Here is a 16,302-nt window from a genome sequence, read left to right on the forward strand (position 1 = left end):
TAATGAGTCGGTGGAGAGGCATGGTTTATTCTTACCCGGAGTCACGATTGTGCGATTATTACGGAAACCTAATAGAATCAGACGACTGTCCGTGTTACAATTGTTTTCGTTGTAAGATTTTAAATCAAATGCACGAACCGTCAAGTGTGTCAGTGTTTCAAGTCAGAGGTCACCTTCGTGTCTCTTTGTGCTCCAAATGCATCCGTTGATCTATAACCAGGAGTGGCACGGTAAAGATGCTCAGGAGGGCATGCTTGTGTTTTACGTGGGGTCACGTTCGTGCGTTAATTGTGGAAACCCAACGTGCATGTTACAATTAAGTCACTAGAAGATTCAAGGCCGTGCCTCTGCTTTGCAGATGATTCTGCTAAAACGCGGACAAAACCAAGTGAATGAAGTGATGGCAGAACCACGGCTTTTCAAGAACGAGACACACGGTCCTGCCTTCGGCATTGTAAAGCACTGTTCTACATGCCACACACAGGCACAGCCGTGATTCCACGTGCCTTAGTAGCATGTAAAGACGTGATTCTCTCACAGCAAACGCCGTGAACCTACTGCTAGGCACTATATCCATTTGTAAAACAGAAACGCAAACACAACCGTGACCCGTTGTGTTTGAAATCTTTGCATCACAGAAGCACCGCATGAAGGCACATGAGGCACGGTTGGAAATGCATCGCAAGCACAGTTATTTGAATTACTTACAGTCATGCATTCATAACAGAAGAACATGCGTTAGAACAGGCGAGGCACAGTTACCACGAAAGCCACGGTTATGCAGCCCCAGAAGCACGACCCAGATTCTGTGCTTAAAAACGTTTTCGTTCCATAACGGCGGGCGTGACCATGCAACCGTGAGAGTCACGGTTGAGCACTCACCGGTGGCATGACCGTGGCTGCCTGTGCCCTTAGGTTATTTTTATCTCACTGTCACGCAGCAGAGAAGCATGCTTGCATGCTTACAACATCCACGTTTAGAAACCGACGCGGCTGCGAAAAATAACAAGGAAACCTGTGCCTCTGATATTTTTGTCCGCCGAGTAAAAAATACATAAAGAAGCAAAAGGCGTTCTTATTTAAATTTGTTTTGTTTCTATAACTGCAGCAAATTAACTTACAAGCCGTTCTTATAAACATAGCACAAGAAAATAAACAATCGACAACCGCCCGCCCTCCCCACCAATTGCTTGCTATTTCATCGCTCCACGTGCGGCCTTGTTTTTGAATGTTCAGCGATCCATTCTTCCTTCTCGACCCTTGTGCAACCCCACCCTTCTGCGTAGCTATTCAACCTATTTACCTGTAAAATTAATATTCATACATAAAAACAAAGCGAAAGATTGCGGTCATCACTGTTTTTTGCTTACGTCCTGTTTAAGCTGCATTATTACCTTTTAATTTTTCTATTTGTACTGTTCTTTGGTACCAAAAAGTCTCCACTCAGACCTTTCCTTTTTGAAAATGGACTGTGCAGATTCCGTGCCTTGTCCCGGGCTTCCCTGCATGCATTCTGTGTGCCTGGCTTGTGTGATGTTTGATTCTGGCGTAGATGCAAGACTTTGGTAAATTCTCCCTGCTGTCAGTGGGGTCGTTGGAGTTGCTGGCGTCTGACATCTTCCTCCTGGGCTTGGAGTGCATTGTCCTGAGCCGTTTGATGTCCTCGTTGGTGTTGTCGATGTTGTCGGCCATTTCATTGACCTTGCTCTCTTCTCCTGCTGCGATTTCCTCTTTTCCTCTTCAATCCTCATCCTCTCCTAGACTTCTGGGTTATCCGGGCAGTTTGTTTTCCTGTGACCCTTTACTCCACAACGGCCGCACTTGGATGCAGCTTTGTTGCCTTTTTCTTTCTTCTCAGAACCAGCTTTGATTCGATCTCCTTTTTTCATACCCTTTGAGCCACTCATGGGAGGGTTCTTGAGAGTTTCGGCAAGAATGCTTGTGTCTGGTTCCTCGGCAAGTGCCGCCATGACTTTTATTTTCATATCTACTGTACACTCACGCAGCACACGGTATGCCTTCTCTTTTCTGCAAGCATTTGAACAGATATCCGACAACTCAGCGTAAGCGAGGCCGAATCTCATAGTTTCATCGTCTTGTATGGTCATGCTATCACCTTGACTTGTAGACAGAACTTTCAGACTCTCTGATAGATTCCTGGTCCATCTGGGGATGACAAAGGATTTTGGAAGTTGATCGATCATGCCTGTTTGGTCCATCACCTTAAGCACATGGCAGCACTGAATGCCATCCCTACTCATTTTCTTGCAGCTGCCACTGTATATTTCTTTTTTCTCATCCACATCTACCCTGAACTCAAACCTGTCAAATTCCTCGCCCAGATATGGTTTCCACACTTTTTCTCCAGGTTCAATAATCTTTAAAAAAAATACTGCCTCCCCTTTGCCAGGTCAGAGCACTTGAAGTAAGTCCGGTTCCGTAGCTCCAGCTGGAATTTCCCGAAAATTTCATTCGTGTATACTTGACTTGCTTGTCTTTCAATCGGAAAACCCGTCTCTAGTGATGGCGCCTTCTCTTCTTTTCGGTGTCTTTTCTTGTCAAGCGTGGCGAGGCAATTTTGCTGAATCGTGTGATACGCATTAACAAACCTTTTTATAGTGTCCTTGTGGTCGACGTAATTCTTCCACATCGAATTCGTGCTCTCACTGCGAGTGGTTGTTGACGAAAAAGGATAGAAACAGTCCTTGAAGTAGGCCGGCACCCAAAAATTTCGGAGTTCCCATAGCGTGTTCAGGTGTTTGTTGCCTTCCGCCTTGTGCAGAGAAATTGCTGCTTTCCAGGCACGCTCAAACTCGTCTTGATCTAGTGAGTTTTTGACGATTCGAAATATATCATCAGACATCCCTGGGTGCTGCGCAAACACTGCTGCGTTATTTTCCTTCAGGTTCTTCCTAATATGCCACTAGTAGAACCTGTGCCTCGTCCTCGGAAGAGCTTCCTTTATTGCCGTCTTCATCGCCTGGTCCTGGTCTGTTATTATGTATTTCGGCTCTTTACCTCCCATTGCCTCGACAAACGTGCTTAGGAGCCACTTGAATGACCCTATTTTCTCATCCTTCAAAAGGCCTACTCCAAACAGGACGGTCGACCCGTGGTTGTCGACACCTATAATTGGTGCAAATGGCAAGCCATATATATTCATAGAGAATGTGGTGTCAAAAGACACGAAATCTCCATATAGATCATAATTCATCTTACACAAGGAATCTGTCCAGAACAGGTTGCGCACTACATTGTTCTCTGTCTCTTCCACATGGTGGAATCCCGGCCTCCGCCTCTGCATATCAGCAAACATTTTCATGGTGTCTGCGATATCAGTGCCGCGCTCTCCAGCCCTGTCCCGGCATGCAATGTTGCTTATGTCAATCATGTCGAACATAATTTCTCGCCTCGTTTTCCCCATGGCAGTAAAAATCTGCATAACCTTCCTTGGTTCTAACCTCGCCTTCTGCAGCACTTGTATAAAGAATTTCTCCTGAGGTGTCATCTTCTTATAGCATCTCATGAACTTCAGCATCCAATCAGATGGGTGAAGCTGGTGGTTGTGCTCTAGACGAACGTTCTTCAGGTACCATTTCCTCCTATCTGTATCCCTCTTGGCTGTTATTTGGATTGGGCAGCTTGTCCGGATCAAGCAGTTGCTCCTTCTCTCCTTAACATGGCTCTCAGTTGTTTTATTCTGCCCTTCCTTGGTGCACTGAAACACCTGCTTGTCAAGCTACTGATCATATGTCGATCTTCTGCTCGTTGATCGCTTGGCAGCAAAGCCAACCTTTCTAGCATATCTGCAGAAAAACAAAAAGCACTCATCCAATGATCCAAATACCATACCACCCTCTGGTTCGAGCGCTTCGGTGACCTCCTGAATCGTTGGGTATATGCCTTCTTTAAACATGTCGTCCATTTCTTTCTCTACAATGGTCAGCGGCGCCATGACGATTCTATCTACCGTGTCTTCGTTCGTCTGATCGCATTCACTTCTGACGACATCAGTCTCATCACCAGCCACAGGTCCACTTACAGCGAAGCTGCTGCTGCTCTGTTGTTTGTCACACGCAGCAGCGTCGTTTCTGCATGGCACGGCCAAATCCATAAATGAGTCTGCCTATCCAATGTTGCATTGTGTAATGCTGCTCCCTGTTTCTTCGGCACTCGTGCAACCAAGGGACTATGCTGCTTCTACCATGCAATCCATGCTGGCGCTGTACGCTACTTGCTGCTGTGAACGTTGCGTTTCCTTCGAAATGGATGGAGAACTATGATATTTCTTTCCCTCATCTGTTATCCCCTCCGCCAAATCCTGAACACATGGCAAGAAACATAATTAGATGTCCAGAGCAGCATATGCATTTTTTTTATTTCTAAACAAAAGATTTATATGACTCATCAGGGCTCATCTGGTATACCAAAACCAGACCCGTGCCTCTTCACCGAGTATAAGCAGTACACCAGAGGCACTGTTCACATCACGAATGTGACCATGCTACACACACATCTGCACAAAGAGGCACATATGTGCTTCTGTTTACACCATACAACCGGAGAGGCACAACAACATCCTATATAAAAGAACAACTGCACATACAGCCGTACAAGACGGACAACCGTCCTCCTGTTTTCCACTTTACCCCGTTCTCCCATAAAACTGTTTGTGTGTTGAATTGAAAAAGCATAGTTCCGACGTCACCTTTGTTTTCCCATGCCTCTCTTGTCCAGCAAATCTTGGCGACAAGCTCCGTGCATTGGTGATTTCGCTGACGATTTTGAATGCCATCGGAGATCCTTTGGAAGGACCCCTCATGTTGAACGCCACAGGTGATCCTTTCAAAGGACCTTGCCTTATGTTTTCATCGTTTCGTGGACTACCGCGATACTTGCTTCCTTCCTCGTACACCTGCGTGTGGAAGATACTGCAATTTAAATATACCAGACAAAAACAAAGAAAAAAATGCTCACAAAAAAATATACATTTGATTTAAATGTTGTTGCACATTCGTATATGCTGTCACCTGTATTGCTTTCTGATGCTGCTGTATGGTAGAGCTTATTGCTCCTATGTTTGATTTTGTCGTTGGGCTCTTCTTGCTTGTGCAAACCGTACCGAATCCTTGAACACCAATGCTTTTGTTGCCAATGATCCTTCTGCTTGCATCAAAGGAAATTCTGTTACCCTGCACCTCTTCATTATGACCGCCTACAAACGCTGGTCCGTCACAACGCCTGCTCTGCGCCTTTGTGGGCATCTGTGTCTTCAAACCAAAAAATAATTAGAGGCACGTGCGACTAAAACTTCCACGTACGTTAAGACCAGCGTTTGAAGTTTTCGTCGTTACCTGCACAATCTGCTTAGTGGAGTCTCTGGTGCTTAGAATGCTCCTCTTGGCAGGTGTCTGTTGCACACCATGCTCCTGGTTGGGGCGTTTGCCAAGAACTTGTATCTCACTCTTGACTCCAATTATTCCAGCCCGCATGGCATGTGCGTGTTTGACAGCATCTGCATCCTTGATCTTCTTCTCATTTTGTAGTAATTTTTTTTCTTCCACCTCTCGATACTCAACTTCAGAGTAGATGCATAGGATAAACAGATATTACAACATTCATCCAGGATATATAAATCATTTTTGTTGTTGTTAATGATCTACTATTTGGTGTTCTCAGTGGTGACACCTTGACAGCAAACGTCCCAGAAATAAAAGACCAAACACTAATGTTCAACTGCCTTACTATTACCTGCCTCCCATAATCCTTGCCGATGTCGTTCAAAGACCGACTGTCCCTGTTGTCCTGACCAGATGACGCACTCCTGAACATCTGCCCCGAAAAAGAGGCGTAATAAATATAAAGGTTATAAACCTGCAGTATCAGTGTTGAAACTTTTCGAAGTCGATATCAACAGAGATATATTTTTAGTTCTATATAATTAACATATATAAATATATACATATATTAATTTTTAATTAAACTACAACCTCAACCAAAGTGAGATCCTCTGATGCTAACTTGCTTGTGCAACACTTAACACAAAGATAACCATGAAACCTAACAAAAGTAACAACCTCGTATTACAAGGACGAGAGGATACAAAACAAAAAACAAACTCAAATCAAAGCTACAGTGTAAAACTAAACAGTTTTATTCTATGAATCCCGACCATAACAAATTCATCAACGAATTGAATCTCGTGTATCAGGAATTTCCACGCAAAAGGTGTGTTGATAATTTTTTTACTAACCTTTGATTGCCGAATCTTATGCGCTGATTGTTCGGAAGTCACACCTTTCTAAATTGTGGGGGGATCTGCTTCCCTGCAGTTTGTCAGCGATCCCCTTCAATGATTTTGAATCTCGGAGAGAGAGAAAAGAGAAAGAGAGAGGGAGAGAGAGAGAGAGAGAGAAAGAAAGAGAGAGGCTACTTCGTTTTTTTGCGTGCAGGAGAAGAATAACCTGATAGGTGGGGTGATTTTTTTGATGCATGAGAGATGGGCATGTTTCTTGGGCGTGACGAGATGTGGTAGGTCGACTTCACTTGACCGTCGACGACACTGACAAGTGGGCTCTCAGTTACTAATTCCTCTAAGTCTCTCAATAACTTATGGGGTCGGCCTTATATGAGTCCTACGAGGAGTACCTCCATCTGAGGTGAGAAAATGTGGAAGGTGGACTTCAAACTCATACTGACATGCGGGCTCTCAAATAGTTCCTCCAAGTATTTGACTAACTTGTGAGGTCGACCGCAGATGAGTTCCAGATCTCTCTCCATCTAGCATCGGTGGCGACAGGCGAGCTCTCCAAAGGAAAGCCAATCCTGATCCCTCCGCAGAGTTCGCTCGTCACTGAAAAATTATCGGTCTCCTTCATCTCACTCGCCGTGGATCTCCTGTTCAGGTAATCCATTGCATCCTCGCCATGATTATGCCACCCATTCAATGTTTGAACAAAAAATATCGGTGCTAGCAATTCCGCGGGCTGCATACACACCGCATGTGCGCAACACAGAATGAGGGGCGCGATTTGAATATCTGTTCCGGATCCATTATCTTCAGCTGGTCCATGCTCAAACTGTTGTGCCGTCTTAACAGCTGAGGGGTTATTGATTTAAAATTAGGATTCAGCTAACCTCACTTTAACCATGCCAACTGCATGCTTGCGCCGTGATTTTGCTAACTTGAGTTATATCTCCAGCCATGCAAAACTTAAGCACTCGTCTTAGCTAACCAACTAGAGACAGGTCAAATTATTTGTATAGATCTGCAATCTATAGCAGAGATCCAAAGGATTTATGTCCGTTTTTGCAAAACAGTTACTAACTCAGAGTTAGAACCCGTCTTAGCTAACCAACCTGTTGATGATGGTCTCACATGGACTGCTAACAACTGTCTTACATAGCTGACCTGGTAACGATGACGTCTCATGACCTCTTATGTAGAGTTCGATGAGATGGACTCCACCCCACAGCTGTCGGAGACTCAGTCTCAGTCTGTTGATGGCACGGAGATTGTCACCCAAGATTCCATGGTTCATGACCAACTAGAGACAGAGAGACTAAGGATCGAGTTAAAATGTGCAGCGCACAAAAAGCTTGTTGAGGAGTATAGGACAAAGAAGCAGCTTGCTGCCTCGAAGTAGGTGTTTTTTATCATGCATCTCGCGTGTGTCGTTGAAATTTCTTTGGAAATCAATGCCTCTCATTCTAGCTGCATTTTTAATCACGGCTTAAATATTTATCTCTGTTTTGCTGACTCGACGTTTATATGTAAGCTTCTGCCAGAAAAGCATGTGGTTCAACAATACATTTGCTAAAGGTCATTTCTTATCTTTGTCCACAGAGCTGCTGCAATGGGTGAATACGAAGAAGAGTTCAGCACAAAACTTAGCTTCCAGAAATTCATTTCTGTCTGTGAAAAGCTAACAGAACCACAAAAACAGCTTGTCAAAGATATTGGTTTTGGATACCTTCTAGATCTATGCTGTCGCGAGCTTCCAAGGTGTTTCGTTCGCTGGCTTGTCCGCTATTTTGATTGCCCTTCCAGGTGTTTCATACTGCCTAGTGGATACAGATTCCTTATCAACTCGTACACCGTGCACCGGATCTTAGGAATTCCACTGGGCGGGCAGATTATCCCTAGAAAATGCTCAGAAGCTTTCAGATGTCAGGTTAAGTCTGAAACTCGGTGTGCTGGGCACACTCCAAACATCAGAGAGTTAACTGATCTCATAACCCCAGAGCTGACAGGAGAAGTGTTTCAACGGGTTTTTGTGATGTTTGCAACAACGGTATTTCTATGCCCAACGACATATGATTGCATTAGCCCCGACTATTTAGCCGCTCTAGAAGGACTAGCAAGTAACATATCATCATATGATTGGTCCAATGCTGTCACAGAGAAACTGGTGACATCACTCCAGACCTTCAAGGACAAAGGATTCGCAGGCGCCCTGTGTGGCTGCCTCCTGATTCTAGTGGTTCGTTCACTAACTTGTACACTTATTTATACCCACAAGCAGCTACAAGAACATGATTAATTTTTACCTCTTCCCCACTTGCAGATAACGTATTTTGAGTACCTGGATACGAAGATTATGGACCTAGAACCTGACACTCCTGCAAGACTTGTCATGTGGGACACAGAGGCCATTAAGAATTATGCTAACATAGACAGCCTGTCAACAGAGGACGAAATTTTTGGGAAACACACGGTGAGTCAACTTTTCATCATTTTCCTTTGGCAAACTTTTCGACTCAACATAATGACTTAGCTGCCATGTATTAATTTGACTTGACTGTAATTCTTTCCTTCCACATGGCAGCTGAAAGACATTAGGCGCACGCCTTTCCAACCACCGCCTGGCTTTCAGGCGCCATTTTTCCAAATGAGTCCCAGACTAGAAGCCTACATAGAAGAATTTGTGCCTCAAGAAAAACTTTGTTCCATAAGTGATTTCTAGCTTTTGCACCTGATTTTATGTTTGAAATGATGTTCCCTAAGTTTTTACGAAACAGATACATGTCCTATTGTGTTCATCCAGACAGTTTCCTATAGTACGTTAGCTGTGCTTTTGTGTTAAAACCAGAAGTGCTTCCTATAGGACGTTAGCTCTGCTTTTGTGTTAAAACCAGAAGTGCTTCCTATAGTACGTTAGTTGTGCTTTTGTGTTAAATATAAAAGTGCTTCCTATAGTACCTTAGCTGTGCCTTTATGTTAAAACCAGAAGTGCTTCCTATAGGACGTTAGTCGTACTTTTGTGTTAAATATAGAAGTGCTTCCTATAGTACGTTAGTTGTGCTTTTGTGTTAAATATAAAAGTGCTTCCTATAGGACGTTATCTGTGCCTTTGTATTAAAACCAGAAGTGCTTCCTATAGGACGTTATTTGTGCTTTTGTGTTAAAACCAGAACTGCTTCCTATAATACGTTAGCCGTGCTTTTGTGTTAAATATAAAAGTGCTTCCTATAGTACATTAACTATGCATTTGTGTTAGATATACAAGTGCCTCCTATAGTACGTTAGCTGTGCTTTGGTGTTAAAACTAGAAGTGCTTCCTATAATACATTAGCCGTGCCTTTGCGTTAAAACTAACAGTGCTTCCTATAGTACGTTAGCTGTGCTTTTGTGTTGAAACTAGAAGTGCTTTCATATAATACGTTACCCGTGCCTTTGTGTTAAAACTAACAGTGCTTCCTATAGTACGTTAGCTGTGCTTTTGTGTTAAAACTAGAAGTGCTTCCTATAATGCATTAGCTGTGCCTTTGCGTTAAATATAGAAGTGCTCCCTATAGCACGTTACCTGTGCTTTTGTGTTAAAACTACAGGTACTTCCTATAGAACATTAACTGTGCCTTTGAGTTAAATATAGAAGTGCTCCCTATAGTACGTCATATGTGCTTTTTGTGTTAAAACTACAAGTGCTTCCTATAGTACGTTAACTGTGCCTTTGTGTTAAATAGAGAAGTGCTTCCTATAGTACGTTAGCTGTGCCTTTGTGTTAAATATAGCACTGCTTCCCTACGACGGTAGATCAACCATGCTTCGTAAGGTAGGTCGACTGTGCTTTTCAAGGAATGTGTTCACCATGATTCATGGACTTTGTTAGCCGCGCTTCCCGCAGCACACCATGTGTCCTTCTGCGCACATTATTCCATGCCCTTTCTGCAATTATTGACACAACGTACAGTAGTTCACAAGATATTTTTCATTTTCGGTATTAATAACTTCTTTTCATTCTTGGTGTTAATAAATCTTTCAATTCCAGGCCAAGATGAAAATTTCCAAAGTTATCAATGAAATGTACACAGAACTTTTCTCGCGGTTTCAACCAGTTCTCGAGCAGAAATTGGAGAAGCTCGTTTCACTTGGTAGGGATGTTAGTGCAAAAGAAACCAAGACCAGAGACCAGGGCATTTATTGTAACTTGCAACAGGACAACTCAAATGAAAAAGAAACTTTTTCATCACTCCCTTCAACATATTCTACGCTTCCAAGTTCTAGCACGACAAGCAGTCAAAGTTCTTCCAGCAGTGGCTCAACCAGTGTCCTTCACGCCACATCATACTCCCTGGAAAATTTAAAGGGTTGCTGCGATACCCCTGACCCAGAATCCCAGAATCCGTACGACAAAGAGCAGTCCCAAATTCGTCTATCTTCACGCCTAAAATTATCAACCAAGATTAAGTTGCTACTGGAAGTGAACAGGATCGACCACAACAAAGAGGACATTGATGAACAAGCCAAGATTCATCTGGACAAAGTGCATAATCATCTGCACAACTGCCTTGATGGCTTGCCGGTCCATGAGCCCTTCGTGTCAGCATCCGAGATGCTGGAGAGCGGGGCAATTATAATGACAGGTGAAAATTCATCTGAGTGTTCTGTACCAATTGAAACCCAAAATTTTGCTGGAGGATCTGCAGACGACAACTCTCTGACAAGCCCACTGGAAAAACTCTTGGAGGAAACAGCAAAACCTACTGCAACAGAAACATCAGCCTCGCACTCTGCGGTTGACAAACAATTACTGACTGATCCAATCTCAACAGATACACTTGGAGCACATGTTTATCACGTTGGGAAAACGTCACCAACTACTGCACGGTCCAGCGGTTCTGATAGCGCTCACAACAACTCTTCAACCAACACAAAGAGCCTCACTGTATCCCAGCCTGCACAAAAATCAAACAATGTCACTGGACAACGTTCTTCTTCGCTGCAGGAAGATAAGGTCCATCTTGTTTCAACTTTGAGTGACGAGAAGAACATTGCTGAAACAGAACGCACAAGAGCTACTTCCTCCCTTGCTCCTACAGTAGAAGTCCCCAGTGATTCTGCCAGCGGTTCTGGCTCAGTATTGGACACGGGAAAAGCAATTCCATCCACTAGTGATGCTCCACTGGTTGCTGCACCATCTGTCAATGCAGAAGACAATAACATTGCAGAAGAACATGAACAGTGTACGAAGCAACCACCTATTGATCCCACAGACAGCGTCCCTATTACCACAAGCGCACAACCGCCAGAACCGGAACCACAAATGGCAGCTCACAAGAGGTCCTTAAAGCAGTCAGAAGATCCAGGTAACAAGAGTACAGCGCCTCCTATGAAAAGAGTTAGGATACTGGAGCCTCCACATAATTCAACAGAAACTGCAAACAACCAGTCTCTACAAGCTAACAACCACAGAGGCCTCCTTAATTGTGGATTCATTGATGATGATCAAATATGGTCTGACCCATCTATCTATGAACAACTTGACAGAGTCATTGAACAAAAAAGAAACAACCCTTTCATAACCAAGTAGCATCACAACAATGCCAACCTGATACTGTCTCACACTTGGCCAAGAATTCAAGCTCGTCAGCTAGATCTTCCCTTTCTAACTATCCAGAGCCACCTATACCCAGTAGATCAGGATCAATGTCAGGCGGTAGCCACCTCACACAGGCCTTTGATACGTCATACTCTACAAGTTTAACTCAAACTGTCTTGTCCCAAAGTTTACCAGCAACTCCCTTGTCCCAACACTACAACCAACCAGCTCCTAGTATCAAAAACCACTTCTACCAACATCCTGGTGCTCAGAATAACGGCGGTTCAAACAAAAGCCAGCGCTCACCATATGCGATGAACAACCAAAGTCACAAGCAGTACCAGCAACAAACCACTGTCAGTGATGCCCACCTCCCCCAACACAATGATGCTCAGAATAACAGCACTACACGGTGCCAACAACGCCAACCTCAAGAGCAGAACAATCAGCAACCACACAGAGGCGGGTCTAATGGGCAAAGTTACAGTGCCTTGCAACAACAGTTCAACAGCATGCAGTATTCCGGCCATCCTCTCCAGCATTTTCCAACAGATATTCCTTCAAGCTCAACCGGTGATCCAACTGTCAGAACATTAGAACTGCGCATGCAGCACCAACCACAACGCCTAATGTTCCAAAGAAACAACAATTATAATGAGGGTCGTCTGCAAATTAGTAATGGTCAATTGAACTCCGGTGGTCATGTCTTCCAGCCTCATCAACATCATTCTGAGCTAGAACAGACTCGATTCACTGACCAAGGGAATGACCATCAAGATCACTGCCAAATTTTGGAAATAAGAGATTCCACAAACGAGGAGAAAGAAGTGTATGAAACAATCGTCGACAATACGCCAGGTATCAAGCAAAATGATAGGTAATGAATTCGTTGTTCCTGTTACAGTAAAGTTTTGGTCCATTCGTTTACTAATGCAATATATTCTGCCTGAAGCTATCATATTCAAGTGTTTCGGCTCGATTCTTCTACTATTGAAATTGTATACTAATAATTTCCTCTTATGTTAAAAAAGAAAATCTTATGATTTAAAATTCATTTGTTTTTTTGACAGCAAGAGGATATTCTCCGTCGATCGACGTTGGGCCGATCATCGAACTTTAGGTTTGTCAATGAAGGTATACGGATATATCAACTCATTCGTGGTCGATGCTTACTCAGCGTTGCTGATGAAAGAACAATTCTACGCAACGCCAGCATTTGTGCACAAGCATATAATGTACATGGACGCTTCTGTAAGTTCTTGCTTCTCATAAATAATAATAACAAACCACATTTACTACTACTACCACACTGAGTGACACAGCTTCAATTTTCTGCAGGATAAATTTAAAGTTCTAGGAGCAAGCACATAACTACTCAAGGAACACATTATGGAAAAAACTATTGGGTACAGGCTGCCCAACAAATGTAACATCGTGAGTTCACCCTACTCACTCTATCTGCCCAGTGTTCGTCTTTGATTCTACAAGTTTTTCTTGTTACAATGATATTATTCCCTGTTAATTGTTTTAGGTCTTAATACCTATGAGAAAGGATCCACATTTTATCTACCTCATCATCGTGAATCTTGCAATGCGTCGCTTCGAAATTTTGTGTCCTTATATCAATTGCGACGGTATAAAGGAACACCCGGACATTGTCATCAAAAACTTCAAGAGAGCTTACCATTCTTCTTACAACAACTATCCTCACACCATGGCCTCCTTTCATGTCAAACCTGTGCAGAGTGTATGTAACTCAGACAGAGAGTAAGTTTCTTTTAACTGTAGGTCTACCTCATTTAAACCATGCATCTTTTTGTTCCACTACACATCCCATACCTACTGTTCACCTTCTAATCACAGACATTAATGCTCTCAATTTTCAGGGATGACAGTGCTATTTACACCATGCATTTGATGCCGCTCATTAATTTGAATAATAATTCATTTTTTATCAATAATTTAAGTTCACTCTCATTGACAACACATCAACATACGTTCATCCAAGCCAGTTGAACATTAAGTTTTACAATAAATTTTATTAATTTGCACGGTTATGTGTTTGCAGATCCATGTGAAACCGATGAGAGAACAACTAACTTACAAAATGATCACATCCAACCACAACACAAGCCATGTATTTGAGGCACTGAGCATCGTCCTCGACAAGCACAATATCCGGCGCGAAAGAAGAAGAGTTGGAAGAAGATGACTACTGCTTAAATGTGCCTTAATTTAGCTGGAGCCATCCGAACATTGTTTCAGCCAGCCATATCAACTCATATGTAATCACAACAATGTTTCACCTATTTTTGTGTCCGTCCAAGATATCTGCTATGGATCCCGTTAAACACAGCTGTGCGTTCAAATGGTCAAGTCTTAAATTCCTGAACAGCAAACATTTACACATAAGAATCATATTTTTTCCAAAAGTTCTAAACATGATATTCAACACATCACTTCCTTGCACTAGAACACCACTCACTTCAATCAGACATAATAAAAGAAACAATTGAAACACAGAGGAAAAACACTATCAATTTGTAAGCATCTGACGAAGGAGCTAAATGACTCACCTCCAGTAATCCGGGTCACAGAGGCACTGTCATGCCTCTTATCCACGTAGAATGTGCCTCTCTTACCACGGACAACTAAGCTGACACACACAAGTGCGCCACCAGTTAACACAGGACCGTCCCCTCTCGAAAGCTTAACACCGGTCCCTCGCCAAGCCAAATGAGTCATGGAAGCACGACCGTGGCTCAAGTTAACGAAAGAAGAACCATCCTCTGTGATAGACGACTAAACTGAAAAAATACCAAAACAGAAGAACGACCGTGACTTCAACTGTAAAAAGTTCGTGACCTCACAAGTTTCAACGACGAGTCTCTCTCAGCAAATAAGTGAAAGCAAACGTTTCAAAAGAAAGGCACGACCATGCCTTTGAGTAACATCGTAGACGTGCCTCTCCGAGCGAACGTGTAAGAGAAAGCATTTGCAAACAACAGATAGAACTCTGACTCAACATAACATAGCACATGCCTCCACTAACTAGACAGACGTGACTTCACTAGCAGACTAACTAGAAATATTACAGAACATACAACCATGACTGTGACTCATACTAACATAACACAGTGCCTCTCCGAATTTAATACCCAAAGGAAGGATAACGCCTCTACCAAACATACGACAATGCATCCAATGCCTTCACGACCATGCCTTTCAAAATCAAAGTACCACCACAATAATAGAAACACAGAAACGCAACCGTCGATAACACAATACTCCCATAGCAAGTATCACACTGGATTACCGTGCCTAAAACAGACAACATATACTGAAACAGACAACATATATTGAAACAGACAGCCAAGTGAGAAAATCTGAAGAATCTTAAACACACTAAAGCTCTGCATAAAAACATTTCAAACACACAACCACAACCATATATTCAATATAAAAACAACCATGCCAAACACAGTACAAACACAAAGCAAAAGTAAAGCCCCTACCTGTCAGTGAAGAAGCTAGCAAACTAATAAGACCAGAGCGTGCCTTGCCTAAAACAAAAACAATGCCTCCCTGAACAGACGACCGTGCGCTGCCTAGAATCACGAAAGTGCACATCTGAGTGCTCCCCTTAATACATCTCATCTTATACCAACTCGTAGCAAAAAATCATAGAGGAAAATATTCTTGAAGGCACCCAATCAAGAAAAACATAATGGAACGAAAATAAACTTAAATTTCCAAACTAGTCAACTCCATCCGGTTCAAAATAAAACAACCACAATTACAAATTCATCAGTCTATGTAATATTACCCCATACAATAACTATCAAATAACCAATTCATCACACAATCCATCTTGCCAGCACTTCCACCTGGACTACTCCTCAGAAACGTCCTCGCCATCTGATATCAGGAAGACAGCGACGATGCAGGATGTCCCTCATCGACAGAAACCAGCGGTATAGCTCATAGCTCACATACCCTTCCTAAAGGAAAATCAAATGAAAACATGAATATGCAAAAAAAACAAGTACTGTTCTAGCAACAAAGGCAGAAACTAACGAAAATGAAATCTTCACTTACAGTACCTCCATATTTCAGGTGATCAAAAGTAAGTGGCTTCCAATCCCAGTAGTGACGAAGAAGTTCTGGAAAATATGACTCCAGCTTCGAATAAGATTCGTCAATGATGGCTCCTGCTAAGTCCTCCATGGAGTCCCTTTCTTCGCCGCCTTTGATCATAAACTTCTCTTGGATGTCGATGTGGTACCCTTCTGGAATTCTGATGAAATCTTGAAAAAGAGCATCTCTAATATTCCTGACGCCCACACTAGAGAAAGTTATACCTCTATTCTCAAGGAAATCCTTCAGGGCAGGGCACTCCGTCCTGGCCCTGCAGAAGTGATAGAGCAAAACATGATTCCGCATAGCCAGTTGCATGACAACGACTTTTCTACACCCGTAA

The 16,302-nt window shown here is 42.9% G+C and overlaps 1 pseudogene; it reads right to left on the reverse strand.

The window, feature by feature from the left end:
* Positions 1–1,295: 1,295 nt before the first annotated feature.
* On the reverse strand, positions 1,296–6,559 carry LOC141027750 (uncharacterized; annotated as a pseudogene).
* Between the last annotated feature and the right edge of the window lie 9,743 nt (positions 6,560–16,302).

The sequence above is a fragment of the Aegilops tauschii genome, chromosome 1 (genome assembly GCF_002575655.3).
Source record: "Aegilops tauschii subsp. strangulata cultivar AL8/78 chromosome 1, Aet v6.0, whole genome shotgun sequence".
Lineage (NCBI taxonomy): Eukaryota > Viridiplantae > Streptophyta > Magnoliopsida > Poales > Poaceae > Aegilops > Aegilops tauschii.